At 37.1% G+C, this 23,667-nt stretch overlaps 1 protein-coding gene and 1 pseudogene across 1 annotated transcript in view; both read right to left on the reverse strand.

Moving 5' to 3' along the window:
• Positions 1-22,494, reverse strand: part of LOC120777137 — a 25,562-nt pseudogene extending 3,068 nt beyond the window's left edge.
• LOC120779110 (kelch-like protein 17) overlaps positions 1-23,667 on the reverse strand; it is a 420,616-nt gene that overhangs the window by 221,633 nt on the left and 175,316 nt on the right. The gene's annotated exons all lie outside the window — the stretch shown is intronic.

Here is a 23,667-nt window from a genome sequence, read left to right on the forward strand (position 1 = left end):
ACGAAAATGCAGTAACAATTTGTTCCCCTGGATTAAAATTAGCCTTTCGCTTGACAAGCACACAGTTACGTTGTTCTACCAGCTAACTATTAGGAATTTATGCATTTCGGTAGTCATGAAGTGTAAACTCGATGTTTCCATTTTTAATGAAAAACCGTAGACGGGTGTTATAAAATATTGGCCACGGCTATTTTGTAAATAAAAGTACGAATGTTAAATTTTACATTTATTTCGCTTCCACCAAAAATGCTGCATATCCATTCCATCTTTGAATTTTTGTGTCAATCCAACTGGTAACTCTAGTAAATTAGCAGCAATTTCTTGAATATGCGAACAAGTTATATTTTTTAGCTATTTCATCGAGGAATCTTTTAACAGATGAAATAGCAAAGCTTAAGCGAACATCAGACTTTAATGCAACAACTAGAACTTTTCGTTAGAGCAACGGAGGCGTATAGTGATAGAAATGAACTAATTGAGCCTAAAGCTTTCAGATAATACCTTTACTTTAAAACGTATTTCAATCGTTAAATTGTACAACTTTTAAACTACTTAACCACAAGCAAGTTAACTGATACCTAAGGCGTCTCCTCCTGCTTGTGCGTCTTTTATCACTGCCGCACATTGGTAAAAGTGTCGATTTTGGAGATTAATTCAAAAATCGAAATTCAAGGTACAAGTAAATTTTTGTTATCAAACAAAAGTAGATAAATTCTACATCACTAACTGAACAAATATTTGGCAAAATTTACAGTTTTCTCTTTGTAATATTCTCTGAAAATTGCAAGTTTATTTCTTTTTGTATGCGCACAGTGATATACGTGATTTTTTTTCATTTTTCGAAGTTTTTTTATTTTTCTTTAACTGGACAAATCCTTAGAAAAAATGTAATAGAGCCTTCTTTGTTCAGGTAATTTTAGTAAATACAAAAAGATTTCATTTGTGTTTTTACGTGTCTCTAAGTATTTTAACTTTTTTGGGCGAAAGCCTTAAAATATTGGGATTTCTGACCTTATATGCAGACATATAGTTGTGAGTTAAAGCGGGGTAAAGCAAATCTTGTTTCCATTCCTGTATCCATGACTGTTGTAGTTTCTTTTTTGTAAAAAAAAGTTGCGCCAATACTGCGCACTTTCTCAGTATATGCATTTCTTTATGCGAACTGCACCAGTCAGAATATATACGAATACGTTACGATAAGCGGCAGCTTAAAATGCATAAGAACATATTCCGGATTAGTCTAAAATACGTTTTACTTACATTATGTATAATAATAAACATCATCATCATACATTTTTGAAATAAAATTTTGATTTCTTACATTTTGTAATAATTAATTAATATGGCATAAAGTTCTTATCTAAGGTTTAGGGTATATGTAAAATCATGATAACCGACATTGTTTTTTCCCTTGCAATTTTTATTACTAATGTTTGTTATGTCATGTGCAGTCGAGAGAAATAACAATAGTGATGTATATTTAACTAACATGGTAAAAGCGATACCGACATTGACTACATTTAAAGAGGATAAAAATATTATTATCTTCCTTATAGGAACCAGTTCTAATGTAATTTGGGTTCCTCGTCAAATCTTTATGACATAATGAAAAACTCTGGCTGTGATAAATTTAATGAAAAATTTGAATTTTTGAAAGAGTAATTGAAAAAGCGTATTGAGCCATCTGATGAATTTATAAAAGAGTTTGATGATAGGATAAAAACCTTTATTAGTCAATTTAAAATTCGTTGGAGCAGAAACAATAGGCATGAAGAGCGTTTCCTTAGAATAAACCAAAGTTGGCTGGATTCTTCGATAGGTTTCACCCATTCACAAGGAATGAAACGTGGCTGCAAAGAACTTTCATTTGAAGAATCAAATGAGAAAACGAAGCAAAAAAAAGTAAATTTTTAAGAGATAGTGTGCCTTTGCCTTTATTAGCTTATGCTGCACAAATGAGTTTTAGAGCTTCAGGGCAAGTGAAAGCGTCAAAGATAGTGAAAGAGGTTGCAAGTTCACCATCGAGAGCGAAAAAATTTCATAAAAGTATTGCCAAATCATCACTATCACAGCAAATGTCCAAAGAAGACGCTTTATTTGTTTTGGTGGAAGCAAAGTTATCTCGACAACAGTACAATGTTATGAGGCAATCTGCTCCAGATAGGTTTCCTTGCTATTCATATGTCCAATCAGCAAAAAAGGATTGTTATCCTAGACGTGAAAGCATGCATTTTTGCGAGATTTCAGCACAAGTAAGCTGGCAAGCCCTTTTAGACCATACCACTGAGCGTATAACTTTAGCCCAAAATAACGTAATTAAAACATTGAACGATGAGGAAATGACGAATTTATGTTGTACACCAAGTGGGGATTCGATGGAAGCTCTGGACACAGCTCATATAAGCAAGCGTACCATAATCCAGACCTGAAGCAATGATTCATCAGTTTTCCTCACCTGTATTGTTCCAATCAGGTTGATTTGTGGAAGCTCTAAAGGATTATGACGGCAAAATCCGCGCCCAGCTTCTACCAGGTTCTGCAGGCCTTTAAAAATTGAATTTGTAAAAGAGTTCACAGCTGTTTCTAGAACTGAAAACTAAAGAGTTGGTACTAGAAATACGAAATCTTGTTAATTTGGTTATACCTTATGGAAATAAATATTTGGAAGTTAAACACAATTTAATTTTATCTATAGTTGATGGAAAAGTATGCCAACGCATTAACAGAAACAACATCTACACAAAAATGTTATTTATGTGGAGCTAGCTCGAAAGATTTTAATAAAATTGATGAAATGGTGAAGAAAGTTATGCAAAACAGAAAATTTACAATTTGGGCTTTCAATACTTCATGGGTGGATTAGGTTCTTTGAATGTCTTCTCCACTTATCATATAAATTGTATATAAAAAAGTGGCAAGCTCGAACAGAAAGCGAGAAACTATTAGTTTCGGAAAATAAAGCACGGATTCAAAAAGGATTTAAAGATAAAATTGGTCTGATTGTTGACCAACCGAAACCTGGCCTTGGGAATTCTAACGATGGCAATACAGCTAGGCGTTTCTTTCAAAATCCCGAGATGTCAGCAGCAATTACTAAAGTTGACATAAATTTGATTAAAAAGATACATACAATACTCGTAGTTGTTTCTAGTGGGCACGATATTGAGGTACAGAAGTTTCGTGACTACGCTTTAAATACAGCAAAATATTTCGTTGAATGTTATCCTTGGTATAACATGCCTCCGGAACACTTCACAAATATTTAATTATCAAGAAGAAGCTCAGGAAGCTCGAAAACAAAGATTTTAAGAATCTTTAGAGAACATTTTTCTCGCAAATTCAGTAGAAAAAGCAAATGAAGACATGTTTAACAGACTTTTTAGTCAGTTCTGACCCCGTTAGATCAACCACAAGAAAATTACAAAAAAAGTGCAGGATTTACCGAAGTAAGAAGCACCTAGAGTTGATCGTGATAGAGAGTGACAATAATAATGAAGTTGATGATGACGATGATGATGAAGGCGATGATAAAAATTCAAGCGAAGACGACAATGATCATGAATATGATTATAGTGATGAAGAAACAGTTTATATATTTTAAATAAAATTTGAAGCTTAAAAAATTAAAAATTTAGAAAACCGATGTTCAGCATATTTTGTTTTTTAAGATATAAAAAAACAATCAAAACACTCGAATTGCATTATTTTCTTACTTCTTTATGATTAATTAACTAAAAAAAATAACTTTTCCATAACTAGAAGACTTCTGGGAATTAATCTCCATTTTGAGCACAATTTACCCCACTGTGCGCCGGTGGAATATCTTGACGAAACATTGTCACTAGACTCACTAGATGCACTGCGGCTTAGGACAGTTAGCCTTTATATTCAAGTTTCTTAAAAATTCAATTTCAAGAGCCTACTGCAGACGCGCGCAAAACTGAGTAGTACTCACAACATCAATTTCTGTTTAATTGTTTTAATTTTATCCTGAAATGCATCTTATGTATCAAGGAAAGTCTCCGCTCCATGAGTGTGGATTTGAGAGAAGTATTTTATCAAAATCCTCATAAATAAGCAAAAATTCTTGGCCATAATTCTAAAATTCCTAATAATTTAAGTGATATTCCTTAGTCGCTATTATGAAAGTAAAAGCTGATGTAGATGGTTCTGTGGTCTAACCTAATACTAATATTAGTTTCCTAAATCTATTATGATTTATCTTTTAGTTCAAAATTTCCGAGTTTTAACACTCTATTACATTCCATAAAACAAGCTCTATTTCGAACATCAGACACCCTCTCGAGAGTTAATTTAATACCCTCTCCGCTTCACGTAATGCTGTACTAATGGAGATATCCAATAACTGCAGCGCTGTGTAAGTAATCCTTGCGATACATATATGTACTTGATACAGTTTATTTTCGGTTGACAGGATATTTTCAGATACGTGGAGCATCCGACTATCACAATCAATTTCTCTTACGAAACCAATGAAACCACGAGCACCACTTCAACGAAATTTATTTAAGCCAGCGAAAATCATTTTCACACATACTTGTATATCTACATACACAGACAACTGTTAAAGAAAAGAAAACAACGAGAGACAAATAGATGAAAACGGAAGAAAATATTAAAGGCATAAACATAAAGGCACATATCCAAGCCATTATTCCATTAGTAGTTTTTTCTGGTACATAATGAATAAGTATATATGTATGTACATGTGTCAGTATAAAAATTCATTAGAGGCGTCCTTGCTGCGCACCATAAAATATCAGAACGAAAATGTTGATTTGATCATAAGTATATGTGGACAATAGAGGCATATGTCTGTCTTAAACATACAAGTATGATTTATTTTATGCAATTTATGGCAATATTTATAGTCTGCCGTGAAGTATAGTTATATAAGAGAAGATAGTTTAATAATAGTTCGTGCAGGCACACTTCAGCCATGCAACAGTTCCGTTTCTTAACTAAAAATGGATTAATCATCTCATTCAAAAACCGTAAATGAGACATTTGAAGCCTTAACTTCAGGGTTCTATTCTATTATACTATTAATTAAGGGGTTTCCGTGTGATATTTTCGAGAAATCGATTTTGTTTCAAATTCGATACTTTTTGTTCAAACCGCCGCCATTTTGTCAAATTTCAAAAAAAAAAAAGATTAATCATCTTGACTTCGTATAGGACCTTTTTCTAAGCGTAATTTCAAAAATTTATTTAACTATTATACATACACCCAAAAAATGAATGTATTTATTTATAAAAAAAAAAATCGGACCGATTGGTAAATTTCAACAACAAAAAAATCGCGAAAATCAGTGCTTTTTCGGAGGGTCGCACTGAGACGATCCCTTAAGCAATTTGGATGGAAGCTAGACCAGTTGTATAGCATTATGAGTTATGAATAAAATTTTCTAGATACAAGGAAAAGAAAGTGGATAGCATTCAAGCTCTTGCCAAATACCTAGCATTTAGAAAAAACTTGTTTTACTCTGTTCGTGAAAGACAATTAAAACGGGAATGTTAGAAACTTCTCTCTGTTCAACGCCAATGTGAAAAGCTTCGCATCGCCTTATTGAAAGACAAAACTTTCACTGAGTTACAAAAATTCAATTTCGAATATATATTTCGCAGTTGGAAATCCTTTCCTTTATTTCGAAAACTTTAATACATACATATATGCGTTTACTCAATATCTACTTGTATATTGTTTCAGTTGGTGTCGCAAGCAGCCGTTACGTGGAAAAACGATTATATTCTGTGCGAAACTAATAAAAAAGATAAAAGTCAAACAGCTGTCATTCATAATATGATATCCAGCCGAGTGAAAATCTACTCGTTTTCATTCTACACTTCTTCATCAGAATGAAATAAGGTAAACTAATCTTTGGATATATTAAGTTTTACTGCTATCGCCACAATATTCTGACACTTCCGCAGCCTCTGACTGACGTGTGTGTGCAATAAACCTGCTGGATTCCACCTGTTTCTGTAGATTTTATACGCAGGCTACATGCCGTGCATAGTACGAGTATAAGAACGAAAGGCGGCTGGGAATAGTATTTATTTTAAAAGTGGTTGAATGTGCATATCTTACAACCTCTAAAGCCGGGTATATAAAAACACTTGTTCAGCTAAATTAAATTAAACGATAAGTAATGGTCATATGGAAAACTTGAGTCTGATTCAGTACAAAAATTTACAGCGGGTATTGGCCTCAACGCCTGCTTTTAAGAGCATTACTTAAGATGAATTAATATTGCATTACATCTATATATAAAACAAATTACACTGGGACAAATAACACTCCGGAAATTGTAATCAAATTCCCCGGAGTAAATGATTGATAAAAAAATTGGTTTCCTTAGATTGGTAGGACAGTCCCAATTAAAGAGGGTCGAGAACGCATTGATGCATGAACCACGTCTAGGACACCCATCAATATCAACTGAAGAATAAAACGTCAATAAAATAAAGGAATTGGTGCTTGAGAATCGACGCTCAATAGTCAGAGATCTTACTAGCATCCTTGGGATATCAGAACGATCAATGAAACCCATCTTGAAAGATTATTAGGGCCTAAAAATTATGCTTTCCGACTACTAGGATGTCATGAAGCATATTACTACTGATGATCAGTCTAGGTCTATGCTTACGTCTCGAAAACTGGAAAGAAATTGCCCAATATCGTGGCAAAGGTGAGCCTAAACCGAAAAAAACCACGTCAACGCAAGTCAAAAGTCAAAGTTGTTGACAGTTTTCTTGAATTATCAAGGTGCGAATTCCTTTCGACCGGCCAAACTGTCAACAAGGCATATACATTGTTTATGTGAAACTCAAGGTCTACCCTGACCGTTATCGAGCAAATTTAGAATGTAATTTTATTATTACAGTCCTATATGCAAACGAAACGCATTTTTCTCATATAATCCATATTTTAATTCCTTCTGGATTCTTTCAGCTTCAAAATGCAAATCAAGTACCAATGATTTACTGAATAGTGCGCTTTAAGTATGAACCTTATGACCAAACCTGGACCAAATCGGACTAAAGATATTCAGTTCAAGTTCTATATACTGAAGACGTGGATCAAGATTCCAATTTCAAACTTTTCATCCGGATATATCGTTCAATTTGTCCTTTCTAATAATAATATGGCATGCCAAAATGAGTTGAATCGAATAATAATTTCGTGTAAGCCCGCATAAACTACCTAATAAAAGATTGCCGATCTTCCACTTGACTTTATTATATCACATATATCGTCAAAAGTAATTGTAAACTTGTCATGGATTTTGGCATTTCAACATTATATTCAATATAAATATCATGTAGAATTTGGAACAAGTTTGCCCAGAAATCGTATTTTAGTACTCTCTGTTGGTTATTATTCATGCTCATTTTTAAAGTGCCTTGAGGCCTTCATGCGAAAGTCCCATCTTTTGTTCAACTGCCGTCACCGTCCTGCATAACACTTATGAAGGTATGTACCATATTCGCTCAGTTTTGCTTTCATGGTTCTGGCTGTTGTAAGAATGTGGCACTAGTCAACGCCTCTGTGACTGTGGAGTTCAGTTACGCTGGGGGTGATGCATGCATATCTCACACATATTTGCGAGTCTGTAGAGGTTGCAATAGCTTGCCAGCGAGTATTAGTTTGGGTGGTCTGACTTGGATTTCCACTTGATAGTTTTTTCCGCATTTCAAGTGTTTGTCGCCATAATCATAGTCGACATTGAAGTGGGCACTGAACTCAAATTGTTTGAGGGAAAAAAATCTTGCTACCAAGTCAACCACTTAAATGTCTCATGAGTACTCGCGGATACGGATGGGGAAGTCTCTGTGGGCTAGTGTGAGAGCGGAACCTGCGTGATAAGAATAATAAAGAAAGAAATACAAAGTTAATTTATTTGCCAATTGCAAATAATTTTTTAAAATGAGAGTTGAAAATGAAAGTTTGGACCAAGGTTTGCACCAATTAAATTCATATTCAGCGCCCAACCAAATAATTTTTAGCAAAACTTGTCTAACTAATCTCATTCTAAATAACCTAAACGGTTTAAAGACAGGTGAAAGTCGAAAATCACTACAGAGAGGTCAGAGATAGCCTGCTTTGCTGTATTAACAGTGCTCAGGTGTATATAAATTATTTTATTATCTTATAACAATTATGAAACACTTATAACTGTAAGATACTTACTACTCATGTATGTATTAACTCACAAACGTTGATGTAGGGCATAGCTGACTTAAATCGAGCGGGTGCAAAATATGTAAATCAGCCTTATTTCTTTTGGAAAATTTTCATGAATTTAATTCAATGATTATGCCGTTTCACGATACTTGCCTCTACAGTGCAAACGCAATAACAGTATTGCGTAAAAATCATAATTTTTCCCATAAATAACTACAAATTAATGACCAAGTACCCAAAATCAAGTGTTGTTTTACGCCGCAAAGACCAAATGGCGCCTTTTCCATTAGCCAATGCTCGCCACCAAATCAGCAGAGGTGACTCGATTGCTGCTATGCTGAAGAGTACCCATACAAGTGTCTATGAATGTAAGTGTAGGCGAACCTGAGTGAAGAAATGTACCCAGCAGAAAATATTCAGTCAAAATACAATACTTTCTTTGATAAAGGGTTTAATTTTCAAAAGTGGTATAAAATTTCAAATAATTTTTAATAATAATAATATTTCTTCGTACAAAAGGGAAGTACTATATGGGTTGAAAACCAAGAAAAGAAAAAGTCGAAGTGACTAAATTAGTGCAATTAGCACTTGATAACCATTTCGATGTCATAGCGTAAGACCTTACAATCTTGTTATCTCTTTTCATCGCTGCACTCCAATCATTTGGTGCTCTCAATAAAATTCCAGATACCATTATGCTTTTTATGGACAATCATTGAGAATTTGGTGCCTGAGGGGTAACAAGTAGCTTGTGTTGGGTTTGTTCACAGAAAAGCCTCCTTATAGTAGCTATAAATCTGTATATACTAATTCTAGTAGTAGTCTGGAGTTCCATTCCTGTCATGTTTGAACCACCATATCTAACAGTATGTTATTATGTTCCATCTGCCCTGAGCTATTGGTTCAAAACTCATATAAAGCGATCGCTTGATCGTTCCCAGTGGGCATGGTATTCACTCGGATTCGCATTAAGTGCTCTTTACTTTGCCAACTCGTCTGCCTTTTCGTTGCCGAAAATGTTTCCATATTATAGGCATGAGAAGTTGACCTGCCAGTGAGCTAAAGCCTTCCTGCAGTTGTTGGTTCCGCTGGAATTAATCTGTGACGTTGACTAGAGTTGCTTTCTGTGTTAAATCAATGTATAACAAGAGAAAAATGTAAGAATGCTTTAATACATACTTATATGCTTTTCTTGATACATCTCTACATTTTACTTCCTTTTTTCATTAATACTAAGAAACATGTTTTCTTCTGTTACTTATGTAACCTTTATCTTTCGTGAATTCAATTGGGAAATGAGCGATAAAAATAATTGGCTCCTTATGTACTATCAGTTGATTTATGTTTACTCCTTTCAAGATTCATTTGAACTAGAAATGACATCAGCGTTAATAAAAAGTCTCGAGACTTTCTCTATTTAATGTTAACCAAATTGCTTTCAATTCTGAGCGTTATTTTTTCATTACACTAATGTGATTGATTCGTTTAGTTCACTAATTGGTGACCAAGCAGGCGCCAACTAATCAATATATTGCATCATTGTGCAAACTTATTGTTTGTATGAGTGAAGGTACCTATTCCTTCCTAATCTTTTAGCTTTCAAGTACGATTTCCAATATAAATTACAAAGTCTTACATTTTCGCAACATCTTTCGTGGCACTGCATAATCAGGTATCTCAAGTATAACAATGTTTTATATCGGAACATTCATGAATACAATGATTGCGTATGTAAACAAGGTAGAATCTAGTACACAAATCACATATTTCAAACTTTTTCAATTGCGTATTTACACTTTTTGGGTTTGTGATAACCGTTCGATTATCAAGTTTCTTTACGGTGATGATGGCAATTGTGTTTACTATATATACAGTTACGTTCATATGTTTATATATGGATTCTGTCATAAACTTTTCGCGCAAAGTTATTAAAATTTCAAATACGAAAATTTGTGCCACGAAAAGTTTTGAGATAGGACGTAAAACTATGAAAACTGAAAAGAACACATAATACTTTTTGTATTTTGAATAGAAGCTGGCGTTGCTCATAACCAACAATAACATTCCATACAACCGTCGATGGACTTTGATTCACACGTCAAAACCACATTTTCAAATTAATTGAGCTCGCTGCATATAATGTAGGTACATACTTACAGTGACCCAAAATATGTATTGCAAATGCAGGACAATTTGTGCCAAAAAGGGTATTACCGTCAAATACTTTAAGCTTATTGAAAATATTATTTTTTACGTGTCCCAAAGTTACAATTAGTGTTATCTGCACATGAAGTGGGTAAGTGCATATCAAATTAGTATATGAACCTTTAATTTGATACTGGGGCAAGGGCATCTATGGGCTAAACGAAGCCACTAAAGCTACAATAACCATCTCGCTTAGAACAAATCGTAATTATCGCAACAAAAAGTGTAAAAATGCGTGAAGTCGGATTGCTACCTCGCACTTCCTCATATAACTATTTTGTTGAAACTGCTTCAAGTGCGATAAATTAATAACTGAATACGTTAGAGGCATTAAATTTGACACCCACAAGGATACAAAAGGACTTCATAGGAGCCGGGGTCAAAATCGAATTTTTCCAGATCTACAAAATCAATTCTAATCAAATTCAGTGCATAATATTATCCTGATGATTCCATGTTACATTATGCAAATGGACGTAATCGGACTACAACCACGCCTACTTCCAATATAGCACAGTTTAAAATTCCATAAGATCCTTTAAATTTTCAGTACACAAATCAAGCACCAATGAGTGAAAATATTCGTATAGAAATTGTCACAAATAGTACCTTTATGGTATGACAATTTAAGTCTGAAAGCTCTCAAAATCGAACCGTAACGGTGCAAGTTCCCACATACCGAATATGTAGGCTCCAGTGCGTGAGATATATAATTGAAATCCGCGGAAAATATTTCCGTGATAATAATATACCTTCGTCATGTAACGGGTGTACCAAGTAGAGGTACTTTTTTCCAATAATATTCGACCGAAAATACCGCGTCCAGCATGCAGTAAAGCAGCAGTAGCTGAGAGTGTACACGAAGCCCGTGGCGAGTCGATTCGGCGCTGTTCGCAGCAACTCGTATTAACGTATGGAACGACTTGGCGCATTTTACGACGAGATCATAAACTAAAAGAAAGTTTTGCAAGAACTGAAGCCGCTCGATCTTCCAAGTGACATCGTTCCACTTAATGAGCTCTTGAGAAGTTCCAAGAAGATCCAATGTTTTCGAACCGAACTTTGTTCAGCGATGAGGCCCATTTCATGCTCAATGGGTATGTTAGTAAGCAAACTTACCTCATTTTTGTTTACATTTTTATTATTAAAGGGTTAACAAAATTTTCAAGTAGCACAATTGTACAGTTTATTTTCATGTTTTTATGTTGAAAATTTACGCAGCCAAACGTTAATGCAATAAATTATCTGCCGCACGGTGGTGAAGCCAGGAATGCTGAACAGGAAAGTTCGGCTATATGGTCGGATATTTTCAGTTCTTTAGCCATTTGATTGGCACTTCGTCGTGGATTTCGCTCAAGTCGCTTCTTCACTTTCCGAACTATCTCACGTGACGTTGCAAATGTTGTGTTTCAATATTTATTCATTTTAAGTATTGATCTAAAAGTAATAGATAGTTGAGCTATGTCCATGTCGAATTCTTGTACTGATCCAGAAGCAAGTTTTCTATATGATCCTCATCGTTAAACTTAACTTTGCTGAACACGTTTTTTTATACCAGGCTTTACAGCTTAAAATCAATCACTTCAATCACTTTTAAAGAAAATTCTATTCCCAGCCGCCGTTCATCCTTATAGATACTATGCACAACATGCAGCCTGAGTAAAAAATATTGAAATTAAGCAGGTATTTAGAAGCAGCAGGTTTATTGCACGCAGGCTGCGGATGTTTCAGAACAATGTGCCGAAGGCAGTAAAACTTAATACATCCAAAGCTTAGTTTACCTTTTTACATTCTGATGAAGAAGTGTAAATTGAAAACGAATAAAATCTCACGCGGCAGGATATTATATAATATAATTAACAGTGGGTGGCAGCATCATTCAACTGTTTGACTTTTATCGTTTTTATGAACAGGCAGAGTTTCACACAGAATATAATCGTTTTTTTTCATGCTACGTTTGCTTGCAACGCCATACACAATCAAAACAGATATACATACATAGGTTTAAAAATTTATAAATAAAGGAAAATGGAGGTTTCCAACTGCGAAATTGATACTATAATTTTAAATTTTGGTAAGTCAGTGAAAGGATTGTGTTTCAATAAAGCGCAGTCAGAGTTTTTCTTTGTCGATGAACAGAGAGAAGTACTCAATATGCTTGTTTTAATTTCCTTTCACAAACGGAGTAAAACAAATTTATTTCTAGATGTTAGGAATTTAAAAAGAGCTTTATGAATGCTTTCTACTTCCTTGTCTTTATTTACAGAAAATTCTGTTCAAAACTCATAGTTCTATACAACTGCTTTGCTTTCATTCACATTGTTTAATATATAGTAAAATTGAATATAATCTAGATGTTAGGGCTTCCATTTAACATTATTATACTCCCGTAGCATGTTGCTACAGAGATTATGAACTTATTACGAAAAAGATAGGAAGCATAAGCATTGCCGAAATCATATAACAAGTGAATTTGAAAAAAATTGCAGAACTTAGGTTCTAAGTCTATTATTTTGTAAATTGTATATTGACAATTACCAAAAGATACTGAATTCACCGGAAAAGATGATTTTGCCTCAATTTTGTCTGATGAATATGTCACAACTAGGTTTTGGAACGCTGTGAATTATGACATAAGCCTTTAAAAGTCTTAAAACATCTTGTCCAATGGGGGTTTCCGAGTTACTTCGTGGAGCCGTTGTATGGCTGAGGTGTGGCTGCTAACTAATATCAGACATATTTGCCTTAACTAACTGTACTTCAAGTCATACTATAACTATTGCTATAAATTGCATGAAATATACCGAAAAAACTTATGGAATAATGGCTCGGATATGTGCTTTGTGTTTACGAGGTATGACAATTAAGTAATGAGACTGATTCCATAAAAACCGTATATTTGAAAACTATTCTACAACTCTGCCATCCCCTTCAAAGTAGGCCCCTTGGGCAGATATACAGCGTTTTGCATGCTTCGTAACATTTCTGGAACGCTTCGACTGACCACCGATTTTGTTTTAGGAAACAAAAAAAAGTCACAGGGTGACATGTCGGGCGAATAAGGGGACTGTTGCAACACGGCGATCCCTTTGGAAGCCAAATACTGGGACACGCTGAAGGCGGTGTGGCACGGCGCGTTGTCGTGATGCCACCGGTTTACCACAAGCGCGGCAATAAAATCAGTCTCATTACTTAATTATCAAACCTTGTATGCCTTTAATGCTTTCTTCCGTTTTCTTCTATTTGTCTCTCGTTGTTTTCTTTAATACATACATAGTATGTCTGCAAGTAGATAAGTGTGTGATAATGATTTTTGTTGCCTTAAAAAAGTTTCGATGAAGTAGTTGGTGCTCATGATTTCATTGCTTTCATAAGTGAAATTGTGTGATAGTCGGATACTTACGAATCTGCAAATATCCTTGCAACCGAGGATTAACTGTATCAAGTACATAAGTATATCGAAGTGGATTACTCACACAGCGCGCTGCAGTGTGTCCAATTGGGTATCCCCATTAATAAGACATTGCGTGAAGCGGAGAGAGTATTATATTGCATATTTAGAACTACTGATGTTCGAATCAAAGATTTCTTTATGAAATTTAATTGAGTTTTAACCCGAACATTTTATTAGTGTAAGGCTTGACCATAGAAACATTTACTTTACCTTCAATTTTATAAAATTTTTGTATCGACTATGGAATATCACTTACTTTATCAAAAATTTTATTCCAATACGGTAAAGAATTGTTGCTTATTTATGAGGATTTTGATATAATAGTTATCTCAATTCCACTTTCAAGGAACGGAAGCTTTCTTTCGTATATGATGTGCATTTCAGCATAAAACTAAAACAATTGAGCGATGCTATGGTTGTGACTACTACTCAACCATTGCGTGGTTTCCGTATATCTCGGCAACTGAATTGATTTTAGAACCAATTGTAATAAACTGCAGGTCACTAGTTCCGAAATCGTCTAATTGTAATGTTTCGTAAGAATATTCCACTAGCGAACAGAGGCACACAAAAACAGAGATCGCCTTTTGCTTCAATTAACCTGGTTTGTGCTACTGTAGTTTTAAAGTTGTACAATTTAAAGATAAATGTGCAATGAAAATCATTTTAAGACAAAGTTTAGGCTCAATTAGTTCGTTTCTTACAATACGCCTCCCTTCCTCTAACGAAATGTTTTTATTGTTGCATCCAAGCCTGATATTCATGGCTTTACTATTTCCTCTGTTAATGATTCCTCGATGAAATAGCAGAAAACATGACTTGTTCCGCATATTTGAAAAACTTGCTGCTTTACCATAATTTTCAATTGAACATAAAACTACAAAATGGAATGAATAGGCGAAATTTGTTTAGATAATTTTAACGAATAATAATTCGTTAGAAATGGAAATATTGAGTTTTCACTTCAATGGCTACTGAAATGTATAAATTCCTAATATTAGGTTGAAAAATATCTCCCTTCCGCCTTGTTGTCTGTTGAATTACGCGGCTATGTATAAAGCGCTACAGAGCTCGTATTTCATACTATATATCTTGACATAACCTACAAAAAGGCGGTACGCATGATTACTTTGGATATTGCGTGTAAACATGGAGTTCTTCTTCTTCATAATTGGCGTAGACACCGCTTACGCGATTATAGCCGAGTTAACAACAGCGCGCCAGTCGTTTCTTCTTTCCGCTACGTGGCGCCAATTGGATATTTCAAGCGAAGCCAGGTCCTTCTCCATTTGGTCCTTCCAACGGAGTGGAGGTCTTCCTTTTCCTCTGCTTCCCCCGGCGGGTACTGCGTCGAATACTTTCAGAGCTGGAGTGTTTTCGTCCATTCGGACATGACCTAGCCAGCGTAGTCGCTGCCTTTTAATTCGCTGTACTATGTCAATGTCGTCGTATATCTCGTACAGCTCATCGTTCCATCGAATGCGATATTCGCCGTGGCCAATGCGCAAAGGACCATAAATCTTTCACAGAATTTTTCTCTCGAAAACTCGTAGCGTCGACTCATCGGTTGCTGTCATCGCCCAAGCCTCTGCACCATATAGCAGGACGGGAATTATGAGCGACTTATAGAGTTTGGCTTTTGTTCGTCGAGAGAGAACTTTACTTTTCAATTGCCTACTCAGTCCGAAGTAGCACCTGTTGGCAAGAGCAATCCCGCGTTGGATTTCCATGCTGACATTGTTGTGGTGTTAATGCTGGTTCCTAAATAGACGAAATTATCTACAACTTCAAAGTTATGACTGTCAACAGTGGAGTTAAGCTTTTCATAAGCAGGATCCCACGTAAAACACATTGACAGTTGTCAACAGTGACGTGAGAGCCAAGTCGCGAGTGCGACGACTGTTTGTTTGATGACAGGAGATATTTCGTTTTGCCCTCGTTCACTGCAGACCCATTTTCTGTGCTTCCTTGTCCGGGTGTTGAGGCCGATGATATCAATATCGTCGGCATACGCCAGCAGCTGTACACTCTTATAAAAGACGGTATCTTCTCTGTTTAGTTCTGCAGCTCGAACTATTTTCTCCAGAAGCAGGTTGAAGAAGTCGCACAATAGGGAGTCGCCTTGTCTGAAACCTCGTTTGGTATCGAACGGCTCGGAGAGGTCCTTCCCGATCTTGACGGAGCTTTTCGTGTTGCTCAACGCCGGTTTACACAGCCGTATTAGTTTTCCGGGGATACCAAATTCAGACATCGCGGCATAAAGGCAGCTCCTTTTCGCGCTGTCGAAAGCAGCTTTGAAATCGACGAAGAGGTGGTGTGTGTCGATTCTCCTTTCACAGGTCTTTTCCAAGATTTGGCGCATGGTGAATATCTGGTCGGTTGTTGATTTTCCAGGTCTAAAGCCACACCGATAAGGTCCAATCAGTTTGTTGACGTTGGCTTTAATGTTTCACACATGCCTCGATAGAACTTTATATGCGATGTTGAAGAGGCTAATCCCACGGTAGTTATGCAGATTGTGGGGTCTCCTTTTTTATGGATTAAGTATAGCACACTTAAATTCCAATCGTTGGGCATGCTTTCGTCCGACCATATTTTACAAAGAAGCTGATGCATGCTCCTTATTAGTTCTTCGCCGCCGTGTTTGAATAGCTCGGCCGGCAATCCATCGGCCCCTGCCGCTTTGTTGTTCTTCAGGCGTTTAATTGCTATTCGAACTTCTTCATGGTCGGGCAATGCAACGTCTACTCCATCGTCATCGATTGGGGAATCGGGTTCTCCTTCTCCTGGTGTCGTGCGTTCACTGCCATTCAGCAGGCTGGAGAAGTGTTCCCTCCATAATTTAAGTATGCTCTGGGCATCGGTCACTAGATCACCTTTGGGGGTTCTACTAAGGTATGCTCCGGTCTTGAAACGTTCTGTAAGCCGCCGCATTTTTTTGTAGAATTTTCGAGCATTACCCCTGTCGGCCAGCTTATCAAGCTCTTCATACTCACGCATTTCAGCCTCTCTCTTTTTCAGTCTGCAAATGCGTCTCGCTTTCCTTTGCAACTCTCGGTATCTATCCCATCCCGCACGTGTAGTGGTCGATCGTAACGTTGTGAGGTAGGCAGCCTGTTTGTTCTCCGCTGTGACACGGCACTCCTCGTTGTTGTTCTTTTGCACTTTCCGAAAACCAATGGTTTCGGTTGCAGCTGTACGTAAGGAGATTGAAATGCCGTCCCACAGTTCTCTTATAGCGAGTTGTTGACGAGTGCTCTCAGAGAGCAGGAGTGCAAGCCGAGTAGAAAATCGTTCGGCTGTCTGTTGTGATTGCAGCTTCTCGACGTCGAACCTTCCTTGTGTTTGGTGGCGTGCGTTTTTTACTGCACAGAGGCAGGTGCGAATCTTGACTGCAACAAGATAGTGGTCCGAGTCGATGTTAGGACCTCAAAGCGCACGCACATCTAAAACACTGGAGACGTGTCTTCCGTCTATCGCAACATGATCGATCTGGTTGGTAGTTTTTCGATCCGGAGACAGCCAAGTAGCTTGATGAATCTTCTTATGCTGGAATCTAGTACTACAGATAACCATATTTCGGGCCCCGGCGAAGTCAATCAGCCTCAACCCGTTTGGGGATGTTTCGTTGTGGAGGCTGTATTTTCCGACCGTAGTGCCAAATATACCTTCTTTGCCCACCCTGGCGTTAAGGTCGCCAAGCACGATTTTGACATCGTGGCGGGGGCAGCCTTCATAAGGGCGCTTCAAGCACTCATAGAAGGCATCTTTGGTCACATCGTCCTTCTCTTCCGTTGGAGCGTGGGCGCAGATCAGCGATATGTTGAAGAACCTCGCTTTGATGCGGATTGTGGCTAGACGTTCATTCACCGGAGTGAATGATTGTACTCGGCGACGGAGTCTCTCTCCCACCACGAATCCCACACCAAACTTGCGCTCCTTTCTATGGCCACTGTAGTAAATGCCACAAGGACCTACTCGTCTCTGTCCTTGTCCCGTCCATCGCATTTCTTGGACGGCGGTGATGTCAGCCTTTATTTTTGCGAGGACATCAACCAGCTGGGCAGCGGCACCTTCCCAATTAAGGGTCCGGACATTCCAGGTGCATGCCCTCAAAACGTAGTCCTTATTTCGTCTGCCATGGTCGTCATCAAAAGGGGGGTCTCTCATCCGAGGCTGTGTTGTCTTTTTCATTGGTACTGATTTTTACGTGGCGGGTCCCAAACCCAGCGCACAATTCTATGTAGGGCATGTTTCGCCTTCTCAAATTACCTCGCCTTCAAACGGATGTCCTTAGGCTACCCAGAGGATACTTGGTCAAAGATCGGAAGTAGTGAGCTGCTTGAGCCATGTGTAAAATAATCGTTTCTGGCCACTCCCAAGTGAATGACGATCAGAGAACTTTCCTCACTTGCGTGAACTTCTTCACAAGACTCCATCATGGAGTTCACTATATCAAAATTCGCGCTATTTTTAAATTTTCCTTTGTTAAAAGCAAATCCGAGAGAAGGGGGTATTATGAAGTTGCCGTCTAGATGGAAACATATTATCAAAGGTAATGGCGCATATTTGAACTAAATCCGATCACTGTAACACTTCATCACTAATTTATTAGGTTGGCAAATATATCCCTTTCGCTTTTTTGGTCTTTATTCAATGTTTTATAAAAAGTGTTACAGTGATCCGATTTATTTCAAACATGCGCGGTTTCGTTCAATAATTTGATAGTTAGCTACTGGAACCACGTTACTGTCTGCTCGTCAAAAGTAGATTACTATTTGATGGGAAACAGAGATTAAAAATCAGTTCCTTTAAATAGGAGTGACAACAAGTAAAATATTTTTGGAAATTATTGCTGTAAAATATACCTATTTATATTTTTTTCATTCATTTCAAATATTTTTCTACGTGCTCAAAATGTTTTGCTTACTTCTGGAATTAAAACTCATGCTTCATATGATCTAATTCCAAAAAGAAATGTATGTTTCTTTTATTAAAAGTAGGTATATGTTTTTGGAAAAGCTTTGAAAAGCTGACACATGAACAAGCATTTGAAATCGTTCAAAACGGTAGACACACACATAAATTTTAAGTGAGTTAAAAATATATTTACACAAGCAGTAACCCTGCTCTGGGATATACTTTACAAAAGGCGCCGTGCGTATACGCAACATTTTCGTATGCATGCTGTCTGCACAACGGTATATTGTGTTAAAAGTATAATAAGCTCGGTGTCACCTATGTGTTTGCAATTTAATAGTATCAATACAGTCAAATATTCTCCGCAGGTTCGGTTGTGATAGTTGGCATGAAATATCGTTGGGTACAATGATGTTGCACTACGCCTCCTAAGATGTAACATTTTTTAGCATCACTCTTACAAGGGTACAGGTGAAGGAAAAAATTAAATAGATTTTAGTAATAAGATCTTATTTATAATTTGGTTATATCTGTTAACAGAACCTGAGTTCTTATATGTTTACTATATGTAATATGATGTGGGGAATCGTGCAAAAATACAGAAATAAATTTCGAATAGTTTAGTAAGTTATTAGTACGTATTTCAGGGGACGAAAAGTGTGTGTGACTTTGCTGTTTTGTATGTGTTTATATATACTATTTATATACGTACATATGTTTATAAAAAAAACTTGGTGTATGCTCCCTGCGTAGGTTGCCTTTATATTTTGGGGCTTGGATACCCTAGTGTTACAATCTTCAACTCACAACAAAATAGTAAAGTTTGACATTTGTGATGATATACTACATACTCCTAACGTTTCAACTTACTGGCACCGGTTGTGCTGTTTACAGTCATTTAAAAGATTAATTTCGGATAAAAAATAAATTAAATCGCGAACATTTTCGAGCGACTATTTTTTATTACTCTCGACTGTTATTAACTCAGCAACATCGCATTGACGAACTTTAACTTTAACTTCAGACGTTATGCGGGAAAATAATGAAATAGCTATATGTCCGCAGTCCTCATCTTTTACAACACGATGCACATATGTGTGTGTGTACAATCATTAGTAAATAGTGATTGATTCCGGCCGCAACGAAATATATGCGAGTACAATGCCAAAAATACAAATGACGAAGATAATATTTTGCAACAGTCAAGTAGTATCTTAACAGTGATTTTGCGAAATGCTCATTGTTGATATTAAAAAAAACCCATCGTGGTATCAACAATTTTTCATATAATATATGTCTGTGGTCAAATTGCCAACTAAGCAATTATGGAAATGTAGAGTCGATCTAAGCATATACTTAGCCTTCGTACTTCGCTTGCTATCTGAATTATCCCTTCGTTACTCGGTTTTTTTTATTGGCAAATTTAAGTATGTTTCAAATTCCAACAACAATTGTAATGTTCTGTTGGTGTTCTTTTAAATACCGTTAATAATAAGGGCACAATCCAGCACGTGTTATCTACCGGCGGATTTAGTGGTGAATAATACATGCTCTAAGACCACTGGCTGAGCCCCTCGTGCCATGGATAACTCGTACAATAGCTCAAAACAAACCAAATAAGGTCAATCTAAAAACATGCCACATTCTGCTTACCTTGCTCAACCACAGAAGATAAATGACTTCATTATTCACCATGATAACAGCTACTATGAAAACAATCACAAGAATGGAGATAAATAAATAAACTGTAGAACTCAGCTAGTTTTTCCCTCTTGTAACATCCTTTTTGTAACAGCGTTCGTTTCCCTTTTTTCTATCTTTCGACGTTTATGATACCGCTCTCTTTGTTTTTTATGCCAATCTCTTCTCGTTGCCTTAGTAAAATACATTTCAAGTACCTTATAAACTGCACATGTGGTAGACGACAACAATAGCAGCTTGTAATAAAATTTACGAAGGTTCTAACCTTTCTATAATAAGTGTTTGCAGCGCACGATAAATATTTTGTTGATTGGTCAGAACACCTTTATTGGTGTTGTTTAATTTATTGTTCACATCGGTTGATATGATGTTGCTGTTTTACATGTATAACATAAAATATTTAAATATACATATAAATAGTGATCCATTTTGAGGTTTCCTACGTTTTTAAAGAAAAAACACAGAAAATTTAAATTTAATGGGGAATGGTCAATATCATTCGAAATAACATTCTTTGGCATTTAGTCTTTGAAGATTATCGCTTTCATATAATGACCGCGGCTACATCTCAGATGGTCCACACGTTAAGTCTAATTTTCGATGACTCGATCGAGCATTTCGACTGGAAACTGGCGAATGACACGTGTGATGTTTTGATCCAAGGCCTGAACCGAAAGGGTCAGAGTCCGCATAGACTTTAGACTTTACATATCCCCACAGGAAAAAGTTTAACGGTCTGATATCCCACGATATTGGTGGCCAATCGACCGACCCAAACTATGAAAATATCTGCTCACCGAAATATTCTCTCAATAAATCCATTGTAAAAAATTCTCAAGCGTTTTTGAGAAGCGAAAAGTAGTTAGGGATGCGCAATTCTAAATAACACTCCAATTACCTGTTGCGAGAATGACTTATTAATCACGAGTGACGAAAAAAGCGTGCGTTCGGTTCAAAGGTTCAATTACAATAGAAAGTTCTTTATTTCTTCATTTAGTTGCTTAGCCTAAATCTTAAACTAACGGCTTAAACTAGTGGTAATGTTCATATGTATAAAAAAGGGGTAAATATAATTATCTTCAACTTTTCGTTCAATATTGTAATAGATTATGGCAAGTATTAAGGTAAGTAGTAGATTAGTAGTATGAATGCATAATTAAGGTAAGTATACAATAATTTAAATAATTCAATATTCTATAATTTTTTATAATTCATTTTTTCTTAATTTTAATTTCAGGTTTAAATATACATATATCTTGTCGCTTGACGCAACACCGGCCACCTTGACAGGATCAGATTCCTTCAATATCCAGTGGAAGGACAGCCAGTTTGTGGATGGGGCGCTTAATCGTGCCCGTCTTGGTTGCTACTTCTGCGACTCGCACCTTGCCGTCTTGCCCTTCGACGGTTGCGACGATTCGTCCTGTTACCCACTGCTGCGGTGGTGTGTTGTCTTCGTGTACGAGGACGAGGTCGCCGGGCTGCAGATTCCGTTTCGGGTGTAACCATTTGGTGCGCTCCTGAAGACCCGTCAGGTATGTTTTGGACCACTGTCGCCAAAACTGTTGCTTGAGACAGCAAACAAGTTGCCATCTCTCGCAGCAATGAATTAGGTCCATTGCTACCTGTGCTGGTGGGAGTGATCGCAGGGAGCACCCTATTAAGAGATGCGCCGGAGTTAACGCTTCGCCGTCGTTGGGGTCCTGGTTCAGAGGTGTTAGGGGCCGAGAATTGAGGATTGCTTCCACTTCGGACAGCAGTGTTGATAGCTCCTCTACCGTGAGGAGCACGTTGCCGATTGCGCGAACGATTAGATGTTTAGCGGACTTCACCGCGGCCTCCCATAATCCGCCGAAGTGCGGCGCCCGCGGTGGTATAAAGGTGAAGCTGAACCCTTTGTCTGCGGCGAATCCCTTCAATTCCGTTGCCTGGGCCAGAAACGCCTCTTTCAGCTCGCGCAGCTTGTGATCGGCGCCGACGAAGTTGGTTGCGTTGTCGCTGAACATCTTCTGGGGCATTCCTCGGCGACCAATGAACCTTTTTAGGGCGAAAATTAATGGATTAGTTGACAGGTCTGAAACTAATTCTAAATGAACTGCTTTGGAAGTAAAGCAAACGAAAACAGCAATATATGTTTTTACGGGTGGTCGACCGCGTATTTTTAAAGTTGTTGTATATCGCACCACAAAAATCTACGCCACATATAAAAGGGGTGCAGTGCTCGAAGTCTTTCGACTGGCAAATTTCCCATTATTTGGTTTTGTTACTTCGGCTTGTGATGAAAACAATGCATACAGTTTCTTACTGTTCTATTGCAAGCTTTTCGTGCATTAATTAGCCATATGCGTTCTCGAAGAAGCGCAACCAACGCTTCAGCCCCAGCGAGGTGATTTCGAATATGAAGAAACCGTAAATTTGTTGTAATGAAGTGCGAACTTTTATTTAGTAAACGCGGAAATTTGGCATCGTATGGGAGAGGTGCATTTAAAAGGCGACCTCGGATTAATTTGAATGACAGCGACGTATCCGAGTACTCATGCAAAACCGGGTTGAGTTTTTGCAAGTTTGCGGGTAGGGTGGTACCTTTATGCAATTTTTGAATAACATCCGAAAATTCTGAATTTTGGACCACCTGTGCAATTTTTAGAAAACTCAAGTTTAGCTCTTCTGAAGTCAGATCCTGTCCCATGGAGGATTTTGGTGGTCGTCTTATCCATCGTAATATGTATGCGACCACACGAAGCAATTTTTTATGAGAAGAAAATTTTTCAATAAGGTCCAATATTGAATTTTTCTCAGTAGTTGAAATTAGTGTAAACGTATTTTTCTTCTTCTCTAATGCTTCGTCTTCTGGCGAGAGCTGGAAGTGGTTATTAATTGGCCATAATGCAGGGTCTTCTAGGAGGAACTGTGGACCGTCAAACCATATCAAATTATTCAATTCGTCCACGTTACAACCCCGAGACACTTGATCCGCAGGATTTTGTTTCGTTGGCACATGTCGCCAATGTACTTTGTCAGTCAACTCTTGAATTTCGGACACTCTGTTTGCGACGAAGGTTTGTAGTGAAGATGGATGTGTTTTAATCCAATGTAAAACGATTTCAGAGTCTGTCCAAAATGTAATATTTTCGAAATGTCGACTCAACATAGGCGCTACTCTTGACCATAATTTCGAA

This window comes from Bactrocera tryoni, chromosome 5 (assembly GCF_016617805.1).
Source record: "Bactrocera tryoni isolate S06 chromosome 5, CSIRO_BtryS06_freeze2, whole genome shotgun sequence".
Classification (NCBI taxonomy): Eukaryota; Metazoa; Arthropoda; class Insecta; order Diptera; family Tephritidae; genus Bactrocera; species Bactrocera tryoni.